General features: G+C 36.7%; 1 long non-coding RNA gene across 1 annotated transcript in view; it reads right to left on the bottom strand.

Moving 5' to 3' along the window:
* LOC141553098 (uncharacterized) overlaps positions 1-27,220 on the bottom strand; it is a 196,106-nt gene that overhangs the window by 35,722 nt on the left and 133,164 nt on the right. The window lies entirely within an intron of this gene.

Raw genomic sequence — 27,220 nt, 5'->3', positions numbered from 1 at the left:
GTAGCTAGAAACTGGAAGATGAATGGATGTCCATCGGTTGGAGAATGGCTGGGTAAATTGTGGTATATGAAAGTTATGGAATATTATTGCTCAGTAAGAAATGACCAGCAGGAGGAATACAGAGAGGGTTGGAGAGACTTAAATCAACTGATGCTGAGTGAAATGAGCAGAACCAGAAGATCACTGTATACTTCAACAACGATACTGTATGGGGATGTATTCTGATGGAAGTGGAAATCTTCAACATAAAGAAGATCCAACTCACTTCCAGTTGATCAATGATGGACAGAGGTAGATACACCCAGAGAAGAAACACTGGGAGGGGAATGTAAATTGTTAGCACTAATATCTGTCTGCCCAGGTTGCATGTACCTTCGGATTCTAATGTTTATTGTGCAACAAGAAAATGATATTCACACACATGTATTGTACTTAGACTATATTGTAACACATGTAAAATGTATGGTATTGCCTGTCGTCGGGGGGAGGGAATAAGGGAGGGGGGGTAATTTGGAAAAATGAATACAAGGGATAATATTATAAAAAATATATATATATATAATAAAAAAAAAATTAAAAAAAAAAAAAAAAAAAAAAAAAAAAAAAAAAAGAAATAAGGGGGAATTGATTTCTACCTGAGGGTTTATATACCTGTGTTAGAGGATTATAGAAGCAACTACTGGATAGAGAATTGGGCTTCTAATCACAAAGACTTAAGTCCAAATCAGACTTCATGCTCAAATAAGCTATGTGATCCTGGGCAAATTATTTAACCATGTCTAGCTAATCTACTGGAAAAGGAAATGGAAAGCCACTCCTTTGACCAAACAAAACAAAACAAAACAAAAAAACAGAAAACAAAACCATGCAGAATCATGTAGAGTTGAACAACAACAACATAAATAAAGAAGACCAAGATTTTGAGTCCATAAAAGACCTCAAGGACTATATAGCTCAATATTACCCCGTGTACTGATGAAGAAACTGAGATCTACTTAGTTAAGTGAATCCCTTAAAGTCATCTAATGAATAGGCAGCAGAACCATGATTTCTGCACCTATCATTTAGATGCAAATCCAAAGCTTTTGGACATTAAGCTAAACATTGCAGTCTGGGCAGAACTTTATTTTGATGAGTTATCTAATAACAAAGGACTGCCTCTAGTGGTAGATGATTTAAGGTCTTCTGAAAACAGGTCAGAAGAAATGTTGGATGGCCAACAAAGAAAGGGGAGGAGATTCAAGCTTCATGTAAGAGGTTTTTTGTTTTTTGTTTTTTTTTAATTACCTGGCAGGTCCTGTGCAAATTCATATTTGTTATTTGCACTTTTTTGAGGGATTTACATTTATATATATGTATAGACACAATATATATATGTATATATATGTATGTGTGTGTGTATATATATATATATACATATATATATACACACACACATACATATATATACATATATATATTGTGTCTATACATATATATGTATATGTGTATATATGTATATATACATATATATGTGTATATATATTATATATATATATATATATATATATATAAAACTTCATATATAACTTCATTCCTATCTTCCCTGAAAGTCTGGGTATAAACAAACATAAATTGAATGACTTTTGCCCAATCTGATGAAAAAAAAAAAAAAATATATATATATATATTTCCCCAAATATTTCCTTGAACATCTTCTCCCTTGAATGAATAGCATAAAAATGAGAGAGAGCTGATAACTATGTTCTCAAGTTGCTAAATCATAAGCAAATGGGATTCTTCTCATACAAATTATTTGGAATATCCACCCACCCAAGCCCTAAGAAATCCCATCAAAGCTGTTAACTACTCCTATCTTGCTCAGCCTTTCACTTAGGAAGATAGAGAAGTGTTTGGAGGTGAATATAGTGAACAAGATTAAAGATGTAGATTCCTAGCATTTGTGTTTGCAGTTTGTCTCTGTGGTTGTGTGACCTTGAACAAGATAGTTATTCACTGTGGATTTATTCATATGTTTACTAGTATTTTCCACTACTTATGTTTCCATCACTTATTCAACTTAAGAACCCTAAATGGTACTATTCTCCTAGTTAGAAGGATATTTAAGTTACTCACTTAAATTTCATTCATTTTGATCCATATTTCAAAGTACTTGCTGTATGAAAAACGCCATGGTAGTCACTGGGGACCTAGATATAGTTTATATGAGAAACAATCCAGGCCCTCATGGAAAGTACAGTATGCTTAAAAATGGGGGAGGGAAGGGAAATACTACAGTCAATCCTCAACTTAATTTTTTTTTTTTTTTTTTTTTTTTGAGGCTGGGGTTAAGTGACTTGCTCAGGGTCACACAGCTAGGAAGTGTTAAGTGTCTGAGACCAGATCTGAACTCTGGTCCTCCTGAATTCAGGGCTGGTGCTCTATCCACTGCACCACCTAGCTGCCCCCAATCTTCAACTTTCATGGGGCAATGTAAAAGTCAAAAAATAGGAATGTTGATACATTGAATTAATGGGAAATGGGGGTTAGATTCCTGTAACCACCAAAAGTTTGATCTTTCACTAGAGATTGCTGAAAATATACTTTTCTGTATAGAATTCTTTATAACAAAACATTGATTCCAATAATATTCCTAACACAGTAACCATGAAACAATACATAAAATGCAGAGGGGAGAATGGGCCTGGAAAGAGATTTCAGAAGATCCCAATGTAAAAAAGGGAAAAGGTGAACCCACCATCTCTCATCAATTTTCCAGCTCCTCAGATGAATTGTTAACCAATGAAAATCACATCTCAAGGTGATTCCGTGACACATTCCTTAGGCCAGATGGCCTGTTCTTTTCCCTGTCCAGACACTGGAGAGGGCAGAGGGGGACACCATGTCATTCACCCATAAACTTAGCTTTTCCATTTTTACATTGTCCTCATCAAGTACTTGCCATGTTACTTAGCACTTTCTAGAGTGGATTCATGAATACTTTTTACTGACACTTTCCTTTTTTTTATGTGACTATAAATTTGTCAATATAGGGCCTCTCGTTGTTTTTCCTCTTTACTGTACGTAGCTGTGAATGTCCATGGTTGCCAATTTAAAAGGGAAAATTAAGCTACCCAGAAAAATTAGGGGAATACTTGAAGTTGGAAAATTAAACACTTGAATGTTATAAATTGATTGTCTAAGTCCTTTATTAAGCAATAAGGGGTTGTGATGTGACAGTGGAGACCACAGTGTGGAGAGTCCTTTTGGTGGAGTGGGTAGACTGCCAGATATGATATTAGGCAATGCACAATGTTGTACCTGGTCCCCAGAAATTATGAGATGTGTAATCTTAGACTTTTGGGGGGGCTTCATTTCTTCATCTATAAAATAGGGATAATAATACCGTACTTCCTAAAAGCTGCTGTGAAGATTGAAGGAGATAAATTCTATGAAACATTTTGCAAACCTTACAAACTCCATAATTTTTTTTTTCCTCCAGAATAATACAGGTTTCTTCAGTTCAGAGTCTCCTCCCCTCGCCCCATTCTATATTTATATTTCTAGAATATACCTGGGCATGTACATACTAGGAGCTTACAATATTTGTGTTCTCTTTTTGTGGTTTTTCTTCATTTTTCTTAATCAACTTTGCTGTTGCTGCCAATTCTTAGCAAAACTGGTAAAAACAAAATTGTAATCATTGAACTGAGCAATCTGGAGATTAAGCCGTTTAAACCTTTGAATCTTTTGGGCCGAAAAAAACACTGTGCCACATTTAGAACTCTGATTTACAAAGAGGGTGGTCACAAATTTTCCAGTTGAAGGGACATAATATATAATATTATATGTAATATAATATTATACATAATATACATAGATTATATTTAATATCTATATTGTAATATAATATAATATAATAATAATATAATATAATATAATATAATATAATATAATATAATATAATATAATATAATATAATATAATATAATGTAATGTAATGTAATGTAATATAATATAATATAATATAATATAATATAATATAATATAATATAATATAATATAATATAATATAATATAATATAATATAATATAATATTACATTACATTACATTACATTACATTACATTATATTATATTATATTATATTATATTATATAATATGATATATATACTATATAATATAGTATAATGGGAGTAGAGGTCTGAAATAAGAGGAAGTGGAAACCGGTATCCTTTACTTCTTGGGGAAGACCCTTCACATTTCTGTGTCTCACTATACTAGGATATCTTTATAAAAGATGGACTCTGGATGTCGGCATCTAAAGGAATGATTTTTCTAGTTTTGTCTCTGATGTTTGTCAGTTGTCTGAGTCTGGGTAATCTCATGTTTTAGTTTAGTTTTTTTTTTTGTTTTGTTTTGTTTTGTTTTTTTTTATCTGTAATATGGACTTAACACCATTTCCCTACAAAACTTCACAGAACCATGAAGAACGAAATGTTTTGTGTCAACCACAGTGATATGTAATACAATGAGTTTTTATTCAAATTCCAAGTCTGAGATGGAAATCACTATAAGGGAAGGATACAAAAGTTCTCAGAAAATCCAAGGGAGGTGACCCCATTTCAAGCTACTCAGGCATTTCAGAGGAGGCAATTCTTTAGCTAGTCCATAAAAGAGAGGATAGAAAAATTCTTGCTCCAAATGGAGAAAGCATGAAATCTGGGAACCCACCGGCCGCCATTTTCCCTTTTTTGGAGGTCACAGAAAATGTCTTTGGAAGGTAGCCAGATGGCCGCAACTTCCTCGGCCCATCTCCTCTTCTTGGAAAAGGCACAAGTTGCCATCTTCAGGCCTCATTAAAGATTTCAGCAAAAATCAGAAGCCTGAGACATCTTTATTGTGAGCCAGGGCGTTCATCTCAAGGCACTCTGAGTCTGGGATTCATTTTGTCAGGTGTAATTTATAGAGAATTTACCACTCTTGACAAGACGTCAAAAGGAACTTTTCATGGAAAAGCTTTCAAATTCAGGATATGAAATTTTGTCTTTTAAAACATTATTTTGGGACTTTAAAAGTTCTGCTAATTATATAATCATCCCCAATTTTTCAAATAAAATGAAGATAAACAGCCTTTCACTCAGTCTGTGTAGGCTACAGAGATTTGCCCAAACAGCTAAAGATGGGGAGAGGATTTAGAAGGAAATAAGCAAGCTGACTTGTCATTTAAAGTCTAGGAAGTGGGGCAGTATTTTCACAGCTTTATCATCATGACCAAAGAATCATATCTCAGTTCTGCTCCTTGGACAAGCAAATGACTCGCTTTTTCATCCTGCTTCTTCTCTCAGCCATCAAAAAATGCAGTGTTTGCATTGGGTGATGTCTTATCAATCTCTGACATTCTATATTCCATAAGGTTCTTTCCAGTTCTGGCATCTCAACTCTTCAATTAAACATCTCACCCCCATCCCCTGAAGCTGGGATGCTTTATTCTCTCGACTGTATATTCCACTCAGTTCTGACAGTCTCTGTTCTAAAGTCTTTCCCAATTTTGACATATTTGTGTGCTAGGATCCCTTCTCTCTCTGGTATTTTTTTAATATAAGGGCACTTCTGGCTCTGACATTTTGCCCTTCTATTCTAAGAATCTCAGATTCTTCTAATGCAGTAATAATGTTCTAGGTTCTGAAATCTCTTTCAACTTTGACAGTCTTTGTGCTATAGCTCTTCCCAACTCAGATATTCTGAGATTTTTTTCAGCATTGAAGTATTTTGCAAATAGGCCTAGGTTAGCTCTAAGATCCCTTCCTACTCCAAAATTTCTGAATTTAGATTAAAATTATATAGGTACAAAGACAGACTGGGAGAGGAGAGAGGACATCATGAACACATTTCACTTCATCCCTAAAGCTCTGCCCCAGTTTGCTCACCTGCAAATGTCAACAAGACCAATTTCCTTCCAGGAATCTGAGAAGTGTTTTACAATCCTTGGTCAGGATATTTGGCAGTGCCTCCCAAGACTAACTTTGTGGGGCAAAATTTTGCTATGTTCTTAAAAAGCACAAAGTCGCCATTGCTCTATGCAAACTCCTGAGTCAGCACGTCAATCGACCAGCCAGCATCCAGGCCACTCCAAGGCAATGATCCCAGTCGGAAATGCATCGTTGCTGCCCTTTGGATGGATGAACATAGTTAGAAATAATGAACTCTTCCCTCAAATCCAGATGGAGCAGGTAATTTTTTATAACATAATAAAGACTACCTTTCACAGCCAACAGTAATGCAATGGATGCTCACATCCCCAGCATCATAATGGTAATAGTACATATTTTACTAGTTTTGTTCTGTTACCAAACTCTGGCCATTCTCTCCCTCATTTTCTTTTTACAGAAGCCTCTGATTTTCATCAGCAGCACATGGATTCTTTTGGCTTATTTCACTGATTAAAAAAAAATGCAAAACAAAAACTGCTTTGTCCTAGTGCAATAACATGATTTGCCTGAGGTCCCACAGATTAGTAAAATATCAAAAATATCCCATTTGCTTCCCACACTGCTGTAGAATTAGATACATTATACCACAGATGAGGAAATGGCTAAGCCTGAGTCATATTGGATTTACAGGAAGGGGCAAGATTCTAATCTGCCACTTTGGACTTTGAGCCCTCCTAACAAAAATATGGCCAAGCCCACTCTGATGCCCTTCTTCCACCATCTATTATATCTAAGTGTAGATCAGAAGTTCTTCAAACATATTGTCAGGATATCGATTACTTGATTTTTGGTATAATTTGTTTCTTTGGAATCCTGGGTATCTCATTTTATGCTTTTAAAAACACTCTTTAGGAGCAGCTAGTTGATGTGGGACATATAGTTGGTGCAGTGGAGAAAGCACTAGCCCTGAAGTAAAGAGGACCTGAGTTCAAATCTGACCTCCGACACTTAACACTTCCCAGCTGTGTGACCCTGGGCAAGTCATTTGACTCCAGTTGCTTCAACAGAAAAACAAACAAAAAAAAAAACAAAAAACTTCAGAAAAGAGCTCCAAAGACCCCAGCTTTGGGGATAAAAACTCTTTATTTGACAATAACTGCTGGAAAAATTGGAAATTAGTATGGCACAAACTAGGCATTGAACCACACCTAACACCTAACACCAAGGTTGAAATAGGTTCATGATTTAGACATAAAGAGTATATCATAAACAAATTAGAAAAACAAAGGATAGATTGCCTCTCAGATTTGTGGAAAAGAAATGAATTTGTGCCCAAAGAAGAACTAGAGATCATCATTGAACACAAAATGGATAATTTTGATTATATTAAGTCAAAAAGTTTTTGTACAAACAAAACCAATGCAGACAAGAATAAAGGGAAGCAATAAACTGGGAAAAAGTTTACATTCAAGGGTTCTGATAAAAGCCTCATTTCAAAAATGTATAGAGAATTGACTCAAATTTATAATAGTTCAATCCATTCTCCAATTGATAAATGGTCAAAGGACAAGAATCTTTTGACAATTTTCAGATGAAGAAATTCATCTGTAGTCATATGAAAAGGTAGTCTAAATCATTATTGATCAGAGAATTGCAAATTAAGACAACCCTGAGATACCACTACACACCTCTCAGATTGGCTAAGATGACAGGAAAAGATAATGAGCAATGTTGAAGGGGATGTGGGAAAACTGGGACACTGATACATCATTGGTGGAGTTGCGAACTGATCTAACTATTCTGAAGAATAGTTTGGAACTATGCCCAAAGGGCTATCAAAATGTGCATACTCTTTGACTCAGAAGTGTTTCTACTGGGTCTGTATCTCAAAGAAATCTTAAAGGAGGGAAGGGGACTCAAATGTGCAAAAATGTTTGTGGCAGTCTTTTTTGTAGTGGCAAGAAACTGGAAACTGAGCAGATGCTCATTAATTGGAGAATGGCTGACTAAGTTATGGTATATTAAGTTTATGGAATATTATTGTTTTATAAGAAACAATTAGCAGGATGATTTCAGAGAGGCCTGGAGAGACTTAGATGAACTGATGCTGAGGGGAATGAGCAGAAGCAGGACATAATTGTACACAACAACAGCAAGATTATACAATGATCAGTTCTGATGGATGTGGCTTTTGTCAATAATGAGATGATTCAGGCCAGTTTTAGTAGTCTTATGATGGAGAGAGCCATCTGCACCCAGAGAGAGGACTATGAGAACAGAGTGTGGATCACAAAATAAAATTTTTACTTTTTTGTTGTTGTTTGTCTTTCATTTTCTTTCTCAATTATTTTTTTCCTTTTTTTGATCTGATTTTTATTGTGCAGCAAGATAATTGTGGAAATATGTATAGAGGAATTTTGCATATTTAACATATATTGAATCAGTTGCTATGTAGGGGAGAGGGTGGGGGAAGGGAGGGGAAAATTTTAAACAAGTTTTTGCAAAAGTGATTGTTGAAAATTATCTATGAATATATTTTGAAAATAAAAAAACTTTAGACAAAAAAAGAGACAAAGAGTGGGTGAAGGGAGAGAGAGAAAGCGAAAGAGAGAGAGAGAGAGAGAGAGAGAGAGAGAGAGAGAGAGAGAGAGAGAGAGAGAGAGAGAGAGAGAGACAGGGAGACAAAAGAAGGAGAGAGAGAAAATAGAAAGGAGGAAGAGAGAGACAGAGACAAAGAGGGAGGAGGGAGAAAATAAAGGAGAAAGAAATAGAAAGATAGAGAAGCAAAGAGAAAGACAGGTGAAGACCCTCAGTTTTAGATTCACAACAAAAATTACTTTGATTCTTCAGTGTGTCTATTGATGGCCTCCTTGTTGGTATTTAATGACCCTGAAATCAGGAATAATTACAACAAACTGCAGCTTCCGACACTTATTTGTGTGACCCTGGAAAATCGAACTCTCTTTGCCTCAGTTTCTTCATCTATAAAATAGGGATAATAGTTGATCTTCTTAGGTTTGTTGTGATCATCAAATGCAATCAAACCTATCTGTCAATTGCTTAGTGTAGTACCAGGCATATAGTAAGCACTACATAAATGTTAACTGTCATCATCAACACCATTATTGTTATTGTTATTCAAGGCTACGAATTTTGGTCCATCTTCAGTGAAAATCCTGGATTAACTTTTATAACAGGATTCTCACTATAACTCTGTGCAACAAGGAATCTTTAAGGAAAAAAAAAAAGTCTGTTTCAGTTTTAGTTTTTGCATCCCTAGCACCTAACACATGGCTCACCTGGAGGAAGTGTTTAAGTGAACACTGTTCAGTTTAGTTGAATGGTTCAATCAATACATAATTCTTTAAAGCACCTACTGTGTTTTCAGGTGCTGTCCTAGGTACTGAAGTTTCAAATAAGAATAATATAAACTTCATTTATCAATTTGGAAACTAAGGCTTCAAAAAAGATAAGGTGTTCACCCCATAATGAATCCAACAGAAAGGAAAGGGAGAGTTAATTCCTAATAAAAAAAAAAATTGTATCGGGAAACTCTAACTGAATTTTCCATCAAGGTACCCAGGCTGCATACTGATACATTTGGAGCTGGCGCATCTGCTCTGCTGTGTCTAGCAGGAGAATTAAGTCTTCAATGACAGGAAAATAGGCTAATACCCTCGATTTCCCCTGGCTCGTCTTAACCTTATTTGAGAGCATATTTGCATCTTCTTTTTATAGCAACACTAGAATAGACTTACCTGGAGGAAGGAAGTGAAAGAAGGCAATTTTAGGGTTGAAAAAAATGCAAGTCACATAGTCCCCGACTGGGAAGAGGCAGAAGGGTTGATGTAAGTGGCAGGGTTGAAGCATTGCCTGGCTTAGGAGATAAACTTCATCTCTCACTCTGCGTCCAGATTTGGCTTTGTTTTTTTTCTTTTAGATAAAAGCCAAATATGCAGAGCTCTGAGCTTTAAGGATCTTATTTGGTTTTTAGATTGTAGATTTTCCAACTCCCTTTTCCCCTTGAAAAGAAACACCAAATTGAAGATGGGAGGAAGATGAATTCTCATCCAAAAAATGGACCAAGAGCCGGGTTATCTGGTTTCTAGCCTTGACTCTTGGAATAGTGGATAGAATGATGATGTTATAGTGACTGCTCTAGCCCTTTAACATTTGTAAATTAGCATTTATATAGCCTTAGCTATGCAGCTTCACCTCTGTCTCAGTTTCCTCATGTGTAAAATGGACAGTGACGATTCCTCTCATGCAAGGTAATGAAATAATTAAATCCAGTCATCCATTTATGTATTTATTCATAAATCTAGTAAATATTTTTTAAGATTTTAGTGAGCAAAGAACTATTGATATATTGTCAATGAAAATGAACAATATTAGTGTGAGGGATGGTGCAGAAAATGATTATGACAATAAAAATAATAACATTCAAAATGTACATCAGTACCATGGGGAAATCACAGTATGGGAAATTCCCTCTACTAATGAAGATTAGTATGGTATTTCTAAGTTGTGTCATTTTAACAAGATAATTGGGACAGCTAAAAAGTGACAGCCTTATTCATATACATATTTTGGATTGAATAGCCAGGATTTCACAATGGAATAACAAAACTTGATGATCAGCATCCGTCCAGTCCATGCTATAATTGAAATTGATCTCGATGATAATATTGTAGCTTGAACCCAGTATTCGTGACTACAAATCCATTTTTCTGTCCAACACCAAATCTCAAGGTGTAATTATCATTTCTACATTTCCGGGCTTGGAAGAGGTAGCAGGGTGATTTCAAATATAGAATTTTACTATTTCTTAGAACCTTGAATATCAGAGCTGGGAGGGACTTTAGAAAATAGGATATAAGAATTGGGAGGCAGATCACTGTCAGCACTCAAAAGGATCTTATAAACTAAATGTGAGAACAATAATAACCAATTTCAAAGCTTGAAGGGTATTCCAAAAAAACAAACAAACAAACAAACAACAACAACAAAAAAAATCTGAAAATGTCAGGTTAAAAAAGATCTTAGAACATAGAATTTCAGAGCAAGAAAGATCCTTAAATCCATTCCATAGGAAGGACAGAGCTTGGAGTAGTAATCTAATTAATTCATTTGATTTGTTTTGTATTGGGAAACACCTAAAATGTATCCAGTCACACTTGAGGTGATTTGGATTCACACAAATCTTAGTTACAATATTTTCCATTGCACCTTTCACTAGAAAATATCATGTAGGACACGCAGAAGCTTCCCCAAATCTGTAGTTCTCTTAGAAATCATCATGGAGCTGGAAACCACTGCTTCTTTCTCAGGATTACTCCTAATGAGATCTCCTTATATAGTGATTTTAGGTGAATCTCGCCTGGGCCAGACAATCAAATCTGTGCCTCCAAGGGAGAATGAGTTCCTTGACCCTTGGAAGAAGTCCATGTGTTATCAAGGAAGGTGATAGAAAAGTTCCCATTCAGGATGGGAAAGAGCACAGAAGATATAAGATGGATCCTAGGTCACCAGAATTTTCTGATACTGTCCAAAAACTGCTGACCACCTGCTGAGAGCAGAGGACCACTTAGGAGAGTTCTTTGGTTCCCCTCACATCTGAATTAATTTTTTGTCTGCATATTTTAGGAAATAAAAGAAATGGTCCCAAAGGAATTTGAAATATCAGAGATCCAGAGAAAGGAAGAACACTACTTCAATGTTTTAAAAACCTGGTTCCAATTCTAGCATCCCTAAATCCAAGATTTAGACATAAGAAGTGACATCAGAAATCTCTTTATACCTCTTCATTATATAGATGAGAAACTGAGAAGAAGAAATTACTTGTCCATGGTTTAATATTGTATATATTTAGGTCTCAGATACTTAGAAGTAGAAGGAGGATAATTTGACTCTAAATTCTGATGTCTAAGCTTGTATTTTTTCCCTATTCATGTAGATCAATTCATTTTTAATAGTCAACAAGCACTGATTAATCATGCCCTATGTCCTGGGGGTGAGAGAAGGGCTTGAGATGTGGAGAGAGCCAGGAAGAAGCAGAAAATCCATGGCTATCCTCAAAGAGTTGACATTTTCCTGAAAAGACCACACCATTTGTTAATTGGCTACTATACCCATGCTCATTTGAGTGAGAAGAGAACAGAACTTTCAAATCTAAAAAAGATCCTAAGTCCTATTTTTGTTCAACTATACTTAAAATTCATTGAATTCAGATCAGGGAATGGTGATAAGCTGGAGTGTATCTAAAGAAAGTCAGTATGGATGGTTAAGAATCTTGAATCTATGCCATGTGAGAATCCTTCCACAGAACCCGGAGTTCTGAGGAAGAAAAAATTTATGGACTCATGAAGAATTTTCAATCTTTGAAGTGCTGTCATTTGAAAGAGAAAGAGAAGAGGAAAAACAAATATTTGTAAGTATCTATACTATGCCATGCACTTTTATTATGTTATCTCATTTGTTCTTTACAATAATTCTGAAAGAGATAGAGAGAGAGAGAGAAAGAAAGAGAGAGAGAGAAAAAGAGAAGAGAGAGATAGAGAGAGAAAGAGAGAGAGAGAGAGAAAAGAGAGAGAGAGAGAGAGAGAAAGAGAGAGAGAGAGAGAGAGAGAGAGAGAGAGAGAGAAAGAGAGAGAGAGAAAAAGAGAAGAGAGAGATAGAGAGAGAAAGAGAGAGAGAGAGAGAAAGAGAGAGAGAGAGAGAGAGAGAGAGAGAGAGAGAGAGAGAGAGAGAGAGAGAGAGGCAGGCTATTATCATCCCAATTTTAGAATTGATGAACTTGATTGAAGTTAAGTGAATCCCCCAGGATCACACAGTTGGGAAATGTCTGGATTTGAATTCACCTCTTCCTGACTCTAGGGCTAATGTTCTATCCATTAGTCCACTTCACTGTCTGCTAAGAGGGATAAAACTTGTTGAGTTTGTCTCCAGATACAGAGCCAAAAACAGTGGATGGCAAATGCTAAAAGATAAATTTAGATTCAATGTAAGGAGGAAAATGTCTTCACAATGAGAATTTTTTAAAAGTGGAATAAAGATGGAAGGTGATGTTCTCTGGAGCTCCCCGAGCAGAAGCAGGGATTCATGAGCACCCCTTGGTCCATCTCTATCCTTTGTAAGGTTTGATCAGGACCAGGTGGTGACTAAGTTCCTTTGAGACTTGGAAATTGTATGATTATGGATGTGATAAGGATAGAGTGGCTAATAGGGCCAATCTTGAAACATGCACATATGTTTCCTTCCTGATTTACAATCCAAGCAACCACATAAAATCTTGGGGGAAGCTCATTTCCAGCTTCAAATGACTCAGGATTTTGTAATGTAACATGCTGAAGGGTTCAGTAATTTACCTTGGAACTAGAAGGAATTATTAACAGATATAATAGCTAACATTTCTATTTTGCCTACTACCCGCGAAGCACTATGCTAAGTACTTTAGATTATGACTTGAGCCTTACTGAGCTGGAATTCAGTGGATTGTAAAATGAATGTATTTTTTTCCTTTCAACTCCCTTTGTTATTTTCTTTTCCCTTACAGCTATGAGGAGGTAGGGATATTTTGTAGTATATCTCCAAGAGCCAAGTGAGCAAAAGGCCAGCTGCCTTATCTCTCACCCAGCTCAGTAGCTATAAAATTATAGATGTTTTTATTTTATTGTGTTTGTTCTTTACTGATCTTTGGCAAATGACAAATGGGCCTTCCCTGATGTGTCAGACCAACCTTGTAAGTTTAAGAAATTCACTGATCCTATCAAAGGACTCAGCAATGGTCAGTCTGGTAATAAATGGCCTTAGTAACTGAGTTGTGCATGTTTCTACCGTGTCAACCCCAGAGTTCACTCTAAGGAAAGACAAACATAATTAGGTTGTATGCATGTTTTATTTCTCTCCAACTCGTGGCATGCCTACAGATCTGCAGATTGAACTGAGCTTGCAAAAGGGTTAGTTGAGAGATGCCATAAAGCCATAAAGCAAGTGTTCCCTGAATCAGGGATGTCTGGGCAAGCTTAATTGGCTCTTGTGGCTGCTGACTCAATTTGGGGTTCATTCAAAGAGCACTGGAGAGGATTGTCAATATGGCAGTCCAGGATGCAAATCGTCTTCTCTGATTGGCCAACCCAATTTTTCAGCCTTCTTCCAATGAGAGGCTTGAAAGAGTCCCACCATCACTGCTATGGTACTCAAATATTATATCTACTCTCCAGAGGCCCATGGATTCTGTCTGTATTTTGGAAGAATGGGCTCATTTTTTGTTTTGTTTTGTTTTGTTTCTTCTTTGTCTTCTCATCGAACCAGCAGTTTTTACTGTAATATTATAATGAATATCTTTCCTAAAAGCAATTTGTCTAGATGACTAGTTAATGAACAGAATACCAGTGGGGACTCAAGGAACAACAGGGCTTGAATTGCAATTTCTGGGGGTTAACCCTAGAGTCTGAGAGAAAGTGGCAGCTTCTCTTTGGGGATCCCCAACCCATAGAGGTTGAGTGGAAAACAGAGCTGCTGGTCTTTCTGCCCTCCTGGTTCTTGGAGAATGTACAAATTACTCCATCTTCCTTGTAGCTTTGAGAGAAAAGAAAATAACAAAGGGATTTGGAGGAAGAAATATCCATTAAAAACTCACTGAGTTCCACCTGAATCATAATATGAAGTGCTTAGCATAGCACTGGAATATAAGCATTATACAAATATTACCTATTATTAATTCCTTCCAATTCCAGAGTCAATTAATGAGTTCTTCATCATAGTATAGTATAAAACCTGAGTCATTTGAGTGTGAATATGTATTAGAGGAATGGCCCCAGAGAACTGTATTTAAATCCTGGCTAATTAATTATTGCCTATGAGAGTTTGGATAATTCATTTCATATTTCTTGATCTTCGTTTTCTCATCTATATAATAAGAGAATAGAACCCAGTGACTATTCTGGTCCCTTATCCCTCTACACATCCCTATGACCAAATGAAATCAATATCCCTTTCTTAAACATTTTGTACGTTGTCTCCAATAGTGGTTTACCAAATTTAATTCATAGAATCATAGATATTGGTGGATATTAAATCAAATCTTTCCTTTTAAGAATTAGGAAACTTAGCCTGGGAGAAGTCTAATAAAAATTGCCCAGAATCCTAAAGGCCCCAGGTTGGATTTTTTTTCTTTTTTTTTTTTTTTATTCATTTTTCCAAATTATCCCCTCCCTCCCCAGGTTGGATTTTAATCAAGTCTTCCTCATCCCATGGACAATCACAATCCTTCTAAAAAAATATGTAGTGCATGCAGTAGGCTTTATTTTGTGACATCCACCAATTCTCATTCCTCAAGTAGTTTATGATTTAATTAGGGAAAGCCATAGGAAAATAACAATTGATATTATTTTATGTAATTCAGATCAAAGAAGAAAAATCTGAGGGTTCCAGAATGTGAGTCAGAGTGAGATAGTAATACCCAGATGGAGGAACAATAGTAGGTTTCTCTACAAAGGGACATCTGTTCATTCTGATGTCCAGCTGTCATCTTGCGAATTATGTCTCCAGGGGCAATGAATATTATTAAAGATTTCATAAATAAATAGAAAGAACTTTTCCCCCGAATATAGGAAATTAAGACGTAGATTATGATGTCCATTCTGCAGGTAGCCTCAGAATGATTAGAACTTAATAATCACCCCTAGTTTTTATCTTTTACAGACAGTAAAATTTACTCTTAGAGAAGTCATCATAGAGCCAGGTGCTGATATCTCAAGGAATAGTAATGAAATATTATAATAAATTAAAGAACAGGATTGATCAGTGTTATACAAAGCACTAGTAATGCATTTAATGCAAAATAGACATCCTCTGCCTCCTATTTATGTCATTTTGAGGTTTTCTGTTGCAATATGATGGGGAAAGATTAGTACTGAATTACTTCTATGCAAACAGATGATCCTATTACAATCTTTTTTCTCTTTTAAATGACCTTCAATTATAAGAGTTTAAGGAATTTTATGCAGAGAGATAAAAAGAAAGCTGGATGTTCCAGTCTAAGATACACAATCTCCTCCCATCTCAATCATGAGTACCAGTCATGGATTGGGAGACTTCCTTTGCCATCTGGGCCTGTTCCTCTTCAAGGAAAGACTATACCAGAGATCATCTGCACCAGGAGTTGTTACTATTTTTGTGTATTGTGTACCTTTTCAGCCCTCTGGTAAAATCTACTGACTCTTTCTCAGAAACAGGTTTTTAAATGCTTAAAATAAAACACACAGGATGAAAATTATTGATATCAGTTGAATAATCAATAGACATTCAGCTCCTTGTATACACCAGGCAAAATGTTTTAAAGAGAGAGAGAAAAAGAAAAAAAGAAAAACAGAAAGAAGGAAAAAAAAAGAAGGAAAAGAAGAAAGATCACCAGTACTAAGTTAAGAATTACTAACTTAATCTAATATTTTTATTTATCTGAAGAAAAAATTAAGAAGGAGAAAGGATTTACAGAAAATCACACATAATTTAGAACAGGAAATATCCTTTGCAGTCATCTAGCTATTTCAATTCAAACAAGAAGAGTTCCCAACATAATATGCTAGAACAGTTGTCTACTCCCTACTGAAAACTTAAGAGGATTAGAACCTATTTTACCTGTCTATACAGTCTTAGTTCCAATTAGCTTCCTAATTTTTTTTTTTGGGGGGGAAAGAGATCAGTATTCAGGTATAGGCAGCAAGATATCTTCTTTTGTTCAAATTCAGCCTCAGATACTACTGGGTGACCCTGGACAGATCTGTTTACCTCAGTTTCCTCATCTGTAAAATGAACTAGGAAAGGAAATCGAAAATCACTCTAGTTTTTTGTTTTGTTTTGTTTTGTTTTGTTTTTTTTGCCAAGCAAACCCCAAAAAGGGTCACAGAGAGTAAGACAAGATTGAAACAATTTGAGTTTTGGTCCATCCTAATTATTCAGATTATTTTTCCTGCACCAAAAAAAAATAAATAAATTTTCATTTTTGCAACTTGCACATATTGCTGCTGGTTCTGCCCTTACAGGGACAAATAAAAAAAGCAAAATAAATATCTGCCATAAGTCTTTCAACTACACAGACATAGATATCAGGCCCTCCCTATGTCCTGTGACCCAGCCAAAGGTGGCTTTAACCTCTTCCCTAGCACTCTTGCCATCTTCTAGACTCTCTCCATTCTATAAATGTCCTTCTGAAACTGTAGTGTCCAAAACTAAGTCCAAGGATCCTCTGACTAGGGCAGAGAATAGGCTTAAGAAACAAAGCCAGGAATCACACTGAAATCACTTGACTCTGGATCCAGAGTGCTTTCTTTTTTGTCCCTCTTTTCTTCCCATATTTGGATAACTTCTGGCATAATATGTCTCATTTCAACATATTTTCTTCTTATTCATGCAGTACTTTATACAAGGACTGATACCGCTAGAAACATTTCATGGGACTACCTGAGAAAAAGGTGAGTTTAAACCTGGAGAATCCAAATTAGCCCACCTAACTTTTTATGGCTCCATCCTATTCAAATGTGTACCATTAGACTCCATTAGACCCGATCATTGATAAGCTGCTGAAGTCTTGATGAGTAATCAGGAATTCCAAAGAACTGCCAGGCAGACTCTCTAAGCATTAATTTATTTACAACATGAATAATTTAATATCCATCCCAGATTTAATTACAAGCCATGGTCAATTAACTAATTTACTAACAATGTGTAAATAATGGCTAATTTCAATACACTTGAAACTGTAAATGTCCCTCTAGTCCCAAAAGGAATTTTAAATAACAGGGTCACTAAGATGAGTGGGGCTGCAGCCAAAAATGGGCCAGCGAGGCTGGAGAACAGGACAAAAGGAAAAAAAGCCTCAAACCAAATGGAGAGAGACATTGGCAGAGTCCCTGGGTTTCTGGGATGAGAGCTGCCAGGAGGGGAACCATGTGGCCCAAGTTATTGAACCCTGGCCTTTCGAGAAAACTGATGAAATTTTCAAAAATCTATGTCTAAATAAGAAGGGTGGAAGTGTAGTAGGATTGGGGATTGCTAAGGAAGGCAATTCTATCACTGCATTTGAATAAGTTGTCACTACACCTGGAATGCTCACCATTAGCACTCCTCTGCTCAAAATCCCTCTGTTCCTTCAGTGAACAACTAAGGGTCTTCTCATCCAAGACTTTCTTCCTGAGTCCTCAAAATACCAGGGAGCAATTAATTAAGCTGTGAATCTTTATGAAGTGTATAAAATGTGATGTGCAGTAGGATACAAAAAAGAGCTAAAAAAAAAAAATCCCTGGCCCTCAAGGAGTTTATGATCTAAGGACACTACCAGCAAGCAAATATATACAAAGCAAGCTATCTGTAGGATGAAAAGGAAATAACTGACCAAGGGTGTTAGGATTCTTACAAGGTGCTAAGTCACTGGAATGGATAGAGACAATAATTATCTAATTTAGCCTAGTTCAGTATGATTGATCTGATCCTACAAGGAGATGTGATGGGCCAGAATTTGAAACAAGGTACTGAGTGGAATTGAAGAGAAAATGATTTAATCTAATTTAGCATTGATTTCATCCTACAACAAATAACGGTTTCCTAGTGATGAAATGATTGGTGTATATTCAGTGTGGGGCCTATAAGCAGGAAGCTCTCAGGGCCAGGGAGGACTTTGGGAAAACTTCTCAGGAGATTCAGAATGAAGATTCATTCCCACTTCCACATTTGTGGTGGCTGGAGACATTCGGACAAGAGCTCTGGGAGCCAAGAAGAGAGATAGGCCTCTACTAAAGCTAACTGGGCCCCAGGAAAAGATTCAAGATTTTGAACAATAAAGGATCTGGACTTTAACTTCTGGCTGCATTTTGGGATTAATGAACTGAACTGAAACTAAGGCTGCTCCCAGAAGCTCCTCAAGAAACCTGCTCCAAGAGAACAATTATATTTTAGAGAAAAAAGAACATTACACAAGGGCATGGAACAGTTAAAAACAAGCTCTGTGAGGGTGTGTATGGTTCTTAGGATTATATTTTAGAGAAAAAAGAACATTACACAAGGGCATGGAACAGTCAAAAACAAGCTCTCTGTGAGGGTGTGTATGGTTCTTAGGTTCCCTTTGTGTTCCAGGCACTAATACAGGTAAGATGGACTAGAGAGCAGGTATGATCATCCTTGGAGTCTAGAAAACTGCATCACAGCTATGTGGGACTCTTCAAATTACATAAATCTCTCAAGAGTCTCATTTTTCTTATTTGTAAAATGCAAATGGAGCAGCTAGGTGACCCAGAGGATAGAGTGCCAGGTCTGGATGTAGGAAGATCTGAGTTCAAATGTGCCATCAATTATTCATCAGCTATTAATCTTATTTGACTCAGTTTCTCTTATCTGTAAAATGAGCTGAAGAAGGAAATGGCTAAAACCATTGGAGTTTCTCTTCCAAGAAAACTGCCCAGCAGGTCACAAAAAGTTGGATACAACTGAAACAACCACACAACAACAACAAGAAAATGGAAATAACAATAGAATCTACTTCATAGTGCAGTCATGAGAATCAAATAAGAGTATGTTGGGAAAGCAGAAAAGAGGGAAATATTTATTAATATTTACAATGTGCCAATTACTAGGCTCCACTTTATAAAGATATTTCAGATCCTCCCAAACCTGTGAATTAGGTGTTTAGGTGTTATGATCAATGTTTTACTGTTGAACAAACATAGGTTAAGAAAAGTGGCTTATTTGGTCACAAAGAGTTGGACACAACTGAAACAACTGCACAACAACAAAAAATGCAAATAATAATAATAGATTCTACATCATAGTGTGATTATGAGAGTCAAGCAAGAGAATGTTGGGAAAGCAGAAAAGGGAGGAAATATTTATTAACAATTCACTGTGTACCAATCACTCTGTTCTATTCTATTTAGATATTTTAATTGATCCTCCCAAACATGAGATGTAGGTGTTGTGACCAATATTTTACTGTTGAACAAAATTAGATTAAGTAAAGTGGCTTGTCCAGGGTCACTCAGCTAGGAAGAGTCTGAGGATGGAGTTAAACTCAGCTTTCTGACTCCAGACCCAGCATTTCATCTGCTCCATTGATCCAGCTGATTGTGTGTGAGCATGAAGACACACAGAGATATATACACATATGCCTATTTATATTGAAAAGAAAGACTCCCCAGCAAGATCCAGGTGCCCCCAGTCAGTGTGATGGGTTTGGCAAAAACATTCACATACTCCATTAGTCTCCAAATGAAGGGCAAAGATTTATTGTAATTGTGATACCAATTGAAGCGGGCTCAAATTTTAAGGAAATCTAGCAAAGAGCTCAAAACAAAAAGATATGAAGCTGCTTGACAGCGAGCTAAAGCTCCAAAGCACTTTTTAGCAAAGTCAGAATCAAGAAGATAACTTTATAGGAAAGAGAAACAGAGAACAGATAGAAATGCTAATATTAGGTTCAGAGGACAAATTGAGGAATGGTAGGAGTGGGGTAGTTCCCATCACTGAGTTCTCTGGCTTGTGGTTCTCCCCAGCTAGGTATCCTTAGGGTTTCTAAAGTCTTACAAATTTCTCACATCTCATCACACACACACACATACACACACACACACACACACACACACACACACACACATATAGATTATACATCGGCATCTGTATATATTTATGCATATACATATGTATAAAAGTATTTGTATGTGTGCACATTTGCACACCCACATATCTGGAACTAATGCAGTATTAGTTAAGTAAGGGCAGTGAGAGGTTAATATAAAAGCTAACTTTATATAACTGTGCCTTAGTAAAGAAAGCACCTTACATATATTATCCCACTTGATCTTTTCCATCTGAAATAAATGTTCTTGTTATCACCCCCATTTTAGAGATAATGAAACAGATGAGCTAGTTGATGGGAATTATCCAAGGTCATGAGTAGTATCAGAATTGGCTTTGAGCTCAGCTCTTCCTAACTCCAAATGTAACCTGCCACATCTGGAAGTTTCCTAGCTGCTTCGAGGAACTAAGTTTCTCAAGTTCACAGAGCCAGCAAGTGGGAGAGGTAGACATTGAATCTGCATCATTATAGCTCTGAGACCAATTCCAGATCCATCATGCCATGTTGCCTTATACATAGTAGGTCCTCCCTTTTTTTGTATCCATTGCAGTTCTGCTTGGTCTCATGCCCCTCCCAGGATACTTCTGATGTCACCACCATGTTCTAACTCCAGTCTTGACTGATATCACCTCCCTCAGCCTCCTCTCCCCTTAGATTGAAAGGCTGGAAGACAGAGTACAAACAAATCCCAGAATATTTGCACAGGTCAGAAATCGGAGTTTGGATTCACTCCACTTTTGCTTCTGCAGGTCTGCCTGATTTCATCTCCAAGGAACAAGATGCCTCCCAGCTGGGTAGCATGTCCACCACCCCTCCTCCAATTCCACTCCAATAATTTTAAATTTTGTTTGCAGATTCTTCTTTTTCTATTAGATTGTAAACTCCTTGAAGTCATGGAATGACTTTCTTTTTATTTGTCTCTCTTACCACCACCATTTTGGCAAATAATAGGCACTTAATAGATGTTGACTGAATCGAATTGCCAGAATGGGCAGGACTAAATGGACTTAACATCACAGCTGGCTCTAAACAGGAAATTTGTCCATCAGATTCACAGACACAGAGACCAACATACACACACATCTTTAGTCACCCTTAGATAGATGATATTGTTAACACTGTTATCCAGCAAGCTGCTCAATGCCTTTAAAAATCATGGGGGGGTGGGGGGAAGGAGGAGGAAGCTTTACACAATGATCAGCAGATGGGTAAAATTGACAATGGGTAATTACTGTAACAGATAATTATTCCTTTAATGGAAAACTAAAACTGTCAATTTGGCAGTTTTGTTAATCTCCCAAAGGAGGTGAGGTCTTTCTTTGGGTAAAAGCCTCTGCTAGATTGTGGATTCAGTTTCACAGAATAGTTTTCAATTTGTGTGCATGTGTGTGTGTGTGTGTGTGCACCTGTGCACATGCACATTGTGCCTGTGTACACACATACTGTGCACGTGTCTATTTTTCTCTCTCTACCTCTTCCTCCCTTTCTGTTTTCCCCTATGATATGTTTGTTCATAGGGAAACAATTCCATGTTGTGACACGGGAGCCACCTGCAGGGGCTCAGACCATCGGAATGGATCCCTTCATGTGAGAGGATGATGATGATACAAGGAGAGTGAGAGGCCATTGTGTCTCTCATCAGTCTCCTGGCTCTGCCTTTTTATGTGTTGGCTCATTTAATTAACCCGACTAAAAAAGTCTTACCTGGGCTCTTCTCCATTTACTTCCCCATGGGTTACCAATGGAACTCTGGGAAGATCCTACTCATGAACACCTCTCTGACCCTGCTTCTTATGCCCCATGTTCAGGTGCCTTGTTTCCTGATCAGAATCTCCAAATGTGGGATCATCACTGTGAACTTGGCAGTAACTATATATGAGATCATCAATACTCTTGAGTACTGGGGGAAGCACAGCAAATGGAGGTATCCTAAAAAGAAGATGGGGGAAAGAAAGGGAAGAAAAACCTCAAGTTTTATAATCTTGTATTTTTTTTCCCTAAAAACCTTACCAGTTGTCTATTTCGACCGACTTCTGCAAATCTTAGCCTGTTATATTAATTGTCATGACCTTGACTTCTTCCCTTCACTCATGTTCCAAGGTGTTCTCAGTTTGGGCCCTTTACATCTTCTGATTCTATGATACCTAAAAGGTGATAGTTTCAGATTGTTCCATTGCTCAAAGTTCTAGGGAATCTGTAGATAGATTTCAGAAGCATCCACTAAAGTGGATGGGGAAAATTTTTATTGTAACTTCATTCCCCTTAAAAGGAAATTTACCATTTCCTCCAATTATGAATATATTCACTTGATTCTGAGAAGGGACTTGCAGACTCACAATTCTGCTAATGGGGTCCATGTCAAAAAAAAAAAAATACTGAACTCTTGATTTAGAAGAATAATAACTCATTATGGAAAGAAAGAATCTCAAGAAACTTTAAAAATAATTTAAAAGATGTTATTTAAAAAGGATACATATGAGTGATCAAAAGATTGATGAGATGAGAATCCCTTTGTAGAGGGGAGTGAAGCATTAACTCAAAAGAGGAGGCTAAGAAAACTTTGTGATTGCCTTTCTTAAATACTTTGCCCGAACATCATTGTAGAAAAATTGAGGTCAGACATTTCATTATCATTGAATTTATTTATTCCTTGCTAATTTCTGGTCATGTAGTGCTGTTCCTTTTGAAAGTAATTAATTAGAATTTCTCACAATACAATGCATTCTAAAAAAATGCTTTCATGTCAAAAAATTGGAGTTCCCTTATAACAGATCCAGAATAAATGTTATTTTGCCCATGTAGAAAAACAAAGGCAAAGTGTTTGGGAAGAATGATAAACTGTTTACCAAGTGCATATTAATGGAGAAAGTTTTAATCATTACTATATCTAAGAGAAATCTTTATTATATTGATGAGGGGGGGAGTAATAGGTAGTTCCAGAACTTCTGAAGATAGGATTACAGCAATAGATATGTTAAGCCAATCCAATGGGACTGATTGCTCACTATTCAACTGAAGTTCTCTAAAAGCTCAGTAACATCAAACATCCTTTGTTCTAACCCCTACCACCCACCCCGTAATAGTACCTGCTCTTTCTTCTAAGAATCTCTCAACTTTGCAGTTCTTTGTCCTTAGATCACTTCCATATTTGGAATCTTAAAGTCCATATTTCCTCAGTTTTGACACTTTATTGATGGTTTAAAGGTTCTGTGATATTCTAAAGTTCTATGGTATCCTCTAATATTCAATCTACTTCTGCAAACCTTAGCCTGTTCTATTGACTGCTCATGGCCTTGGCTTCCTCCCTTCACTCATGTTCTAAGATGTTCTCAATTTGGGCCCTCCACATCTTCTGATTCTATCATATCTAAAAGATGATAGTTTCAGATGGTTCCATTGCTCAAAGTTCTTAAGTCCCTTTCAGTTTTTTCATTCTATAGTCTAAGTTATTATATCCCTCCCATATCAAAGATTCTATGAACCCAAGGTATAAGAAGTTTCTTTCAAACTCCTCCACTAAAATCTTCCCTTGAGTATAGAAGTCCTCTCGATTGGTTGGCTTTGGGGTTAGCTGTTATATACTGAGATTGGCAGAATAAGGATGGTAGAGGGAACAAGAATGTATTCAGTTCCAACTAAGTGCTAGACACTGTGCCAAATTATCCAGAAAGATCTCATTCAATCTTTACAACAACCCTGAGGTAGATACTATTATTCTTCTCATTTTATAGATGGTGAAAATGGGTTAAATGACTTACCCAAAATCATATGTCTAACAAGGTATTGAGATTATCTTTGAATGCCTGACTGCAAACCCAGCATTGTATTCATTTTGCTAGCTAGACAATGAGGAATGGAGCTGTCCATCCTAACTCTCATCTCTGAAATTTTAGGAGGAAGCTGGGAAAATAGGAATAAAACTAAGCAATTTTTTAATATTAATAATTAATGAATCAATTCAACATATTAAGTTCCCACCGTATGACAATAAAATGAATTCTAAGTGCACTTAGTGATTAGAGAACTGGTCATCAGTTGTTGCCCTTTATTCTCAGAAAGTACCAACATGATATCACTATGTTAGAGTCAAGTTAGTGTGTCCAGCTGCCTAAGCTCATATTGGTCTGATCTGCCACAGTAGGTTAGGGAGCTAAGCTAGGCTGGATTCCAGCCCAACCTCATAGATTGACTGTGATTTGAGGTGAACCAATTAACCTCTCTCAGCAGCCCCAAGCAACTCCAGAAGATCATCAATTACCAAGAAGTTTCAGAACTGTATTGCTGAGGAATTTTTATTCATCAAAATGGAAGAAAATTATGGAAGTTCTACAGAAATAGAATCAGAAGTTTGGCCATTTTTTAATGGTCTAAATATTGTGTTAGGTTCTAGGGATATGAAGATTAAATTAAAATGACTAGTCTCTGCCTCAAGAAGTTTATATTCCAGCCAAGGAGATATGTAGATGGTTAAATCTACAGAAAATCAACTGTTTGTCAGAGGGAAGTCTTAGCTCCTTTAGCCAATATTCTAAGGATGTTTTCTCTTTTTGGGACCATCTGGAGCATCCTCCTTCCCTCACACTGTTTTTTTCAAGTCCCGCTTTAAATAAACCACTTAGAAGCTGAATGCAACACCTCAAATGTAGTCAAACTGTAGGGCATAGACTACAGAGTAACTGGGATGTCAGACCTAGGAACAATTGCATATTATATAATCTATAAATCTATATCTATATCTATATCTATATCTATATCTATATCTATATCTATATCTATATCTACATCTATATCTGTAATGTGCTGTTGTCTCCAGAAACTGCCGATTGCTCTCTGGTTTAGAGACTTCTTCCTCCAGAGAACCACCTCAAGTCTGGCCCAGACAAGTGACTCTCTCTCTCCTCCAGAGAGCCTCTCTGACTCTGACCTAGAATAGAGACCCTCTATCTCTGGAGTGCCACCCTCTTTTATCCTCCCAAAGAATGGGCATGGGATAATGCAAGGGCTTCTGGGAAAAATTACTTCAACCAATGAACTTGCTCCTCCTAAACATGCAAGCTCCTCCCCCAGGAGTTCACAAGTAAAACTCCCAGTAAAGGCCGACACTAGAGAATTGCCAAGTCCGACTTAGCACTTAGTAAGAACCTAACATATATCTATATCTATATCTATATCTATATCTATATCTATATCTATATCTATATCTATATCTATATCTATAGATATATAGATATACACATATAGATATGCATATATATTATATATACACACACATATATGTACATATATATTTGAATATAACCAACACCTATGGGTTTCTTCAATGCTAGAAGCCAATGCTTCAAATGCTGGATTTGCCCATTTCTACCTAGGAGATTTTGATCAAGTCCCCTCTCTTTCATTTTCACGTATAGAATGAGAGAGCCAAGACTAGATTACTTCTAAGATTCTCTCCAGCCTGAGGTCTGGGATCCTTCGGTCCATAGATTCATGGAATGTGCAAGAGGCTCAGTAAAGAATCAGTAAAGACTTTAAAACATAGAATATAGACTATCAGAGTGTGGAAAACTAGAATAGGCGGGTGAAAAGGACCTTAGAAAACATTTTGTTCTGCCTCCAGAAGAAAATAGATATAGCCTAACAAACACTGATGTGGTACCATTTGATAATTAATGTTATTCTGCAATTACTTTTTCCCATTTTGTCAAAGCCCCTCTAGCTCCCAATGTGAATTAAGCCTAGTAAAGTGAACACTCCCAGCCCCTAGAGCATTCATTCAGCTTAAAGAAGGATCCCTGCTTTTGTACTTTTTAAACAGACTGGGTGCTCCCAGGGGATGTCTCTACCCCCATTGCTTTTTCTCATTAAAGTTAAGAGAGACTTGGTCTCCAAAGAGAAAGCCAAATTGGTTGTGGGAGGTAGGAGGTCATGGTTGGACTGGAGGGGTGAACATGATTGAGATGGCTTTTGTTTTTCTAGCTAGAGGCTGCAGGATCAGAGAAGGGTGTAATCAGCCATCCACTTCTCCCAGCAGACTAATCCTATCACCGGGAGATTACTCCCACCTTCCAAGGATTAAATAAGGGGAGGACTGATGTAACTTTCAACAATACTCATTAAAATACCTGCCATTTGGGCTTTTCTTGCCTTTGTTAGGGAACTTCAAAGGATGTACTGTTGAGAAAATCAGAAGGAAGACACCTGGATTTAAAAGACCCTGTTCATATTGTTCTTCATCAAAAGGCCACTGATCACACTATTGGTTATTACTAGCCTAAGGAATTGGTCATGCTCAGGTCTCTGACTTCTTGCTCAAGTTCCACACTGATTTTTTTTTTTTTTGGTTTGCTTTTGTTTTTTACTAACAATTACTAACATAAAAATGATATCTTGCTCTGGAGAACAATATGTGGCCACATTCCCAATTTTATGTGTTATGCCACAGTTTCCCTGAATTGTTCTGCCTCAGTTTCCTTGAATTGTTCTACTTCACTTTCCCTGAATTATTCTGCCTCAATGGCAACCCCCTTTCCTGACCATTAGTACTGATATAAATAAGGGCTGGGAGCCCTGACCATTAGCATTCCATAGAATCATAAAATATAGATGGCTTATTTAGAGATAGTTAAGCATATATCAGAAAACTGGCTTCTAAATCCTTCCAATTTATTAGAATTTATGATC

The sequence above is a fragment of the Sminthopsis crassicaudata genome, chromosome 2, assembly GCF_048593235.1.
Source record: "Sminthopsis crassicaudata isolate SCR6 chromosome 2, ASM4859323v1, whole genome shotgun sequence".
NCBI classification, from domain to species: Eukaryota; Metazoa; Chordata; class Mammalia; order Dasyuromorphia; family Dasyuridae; genus Sminthopsis; species Sminthopsis crassicaudata.
This window is presented reverse-complemented; position numbering and strand designations above follow the sequence as displayed.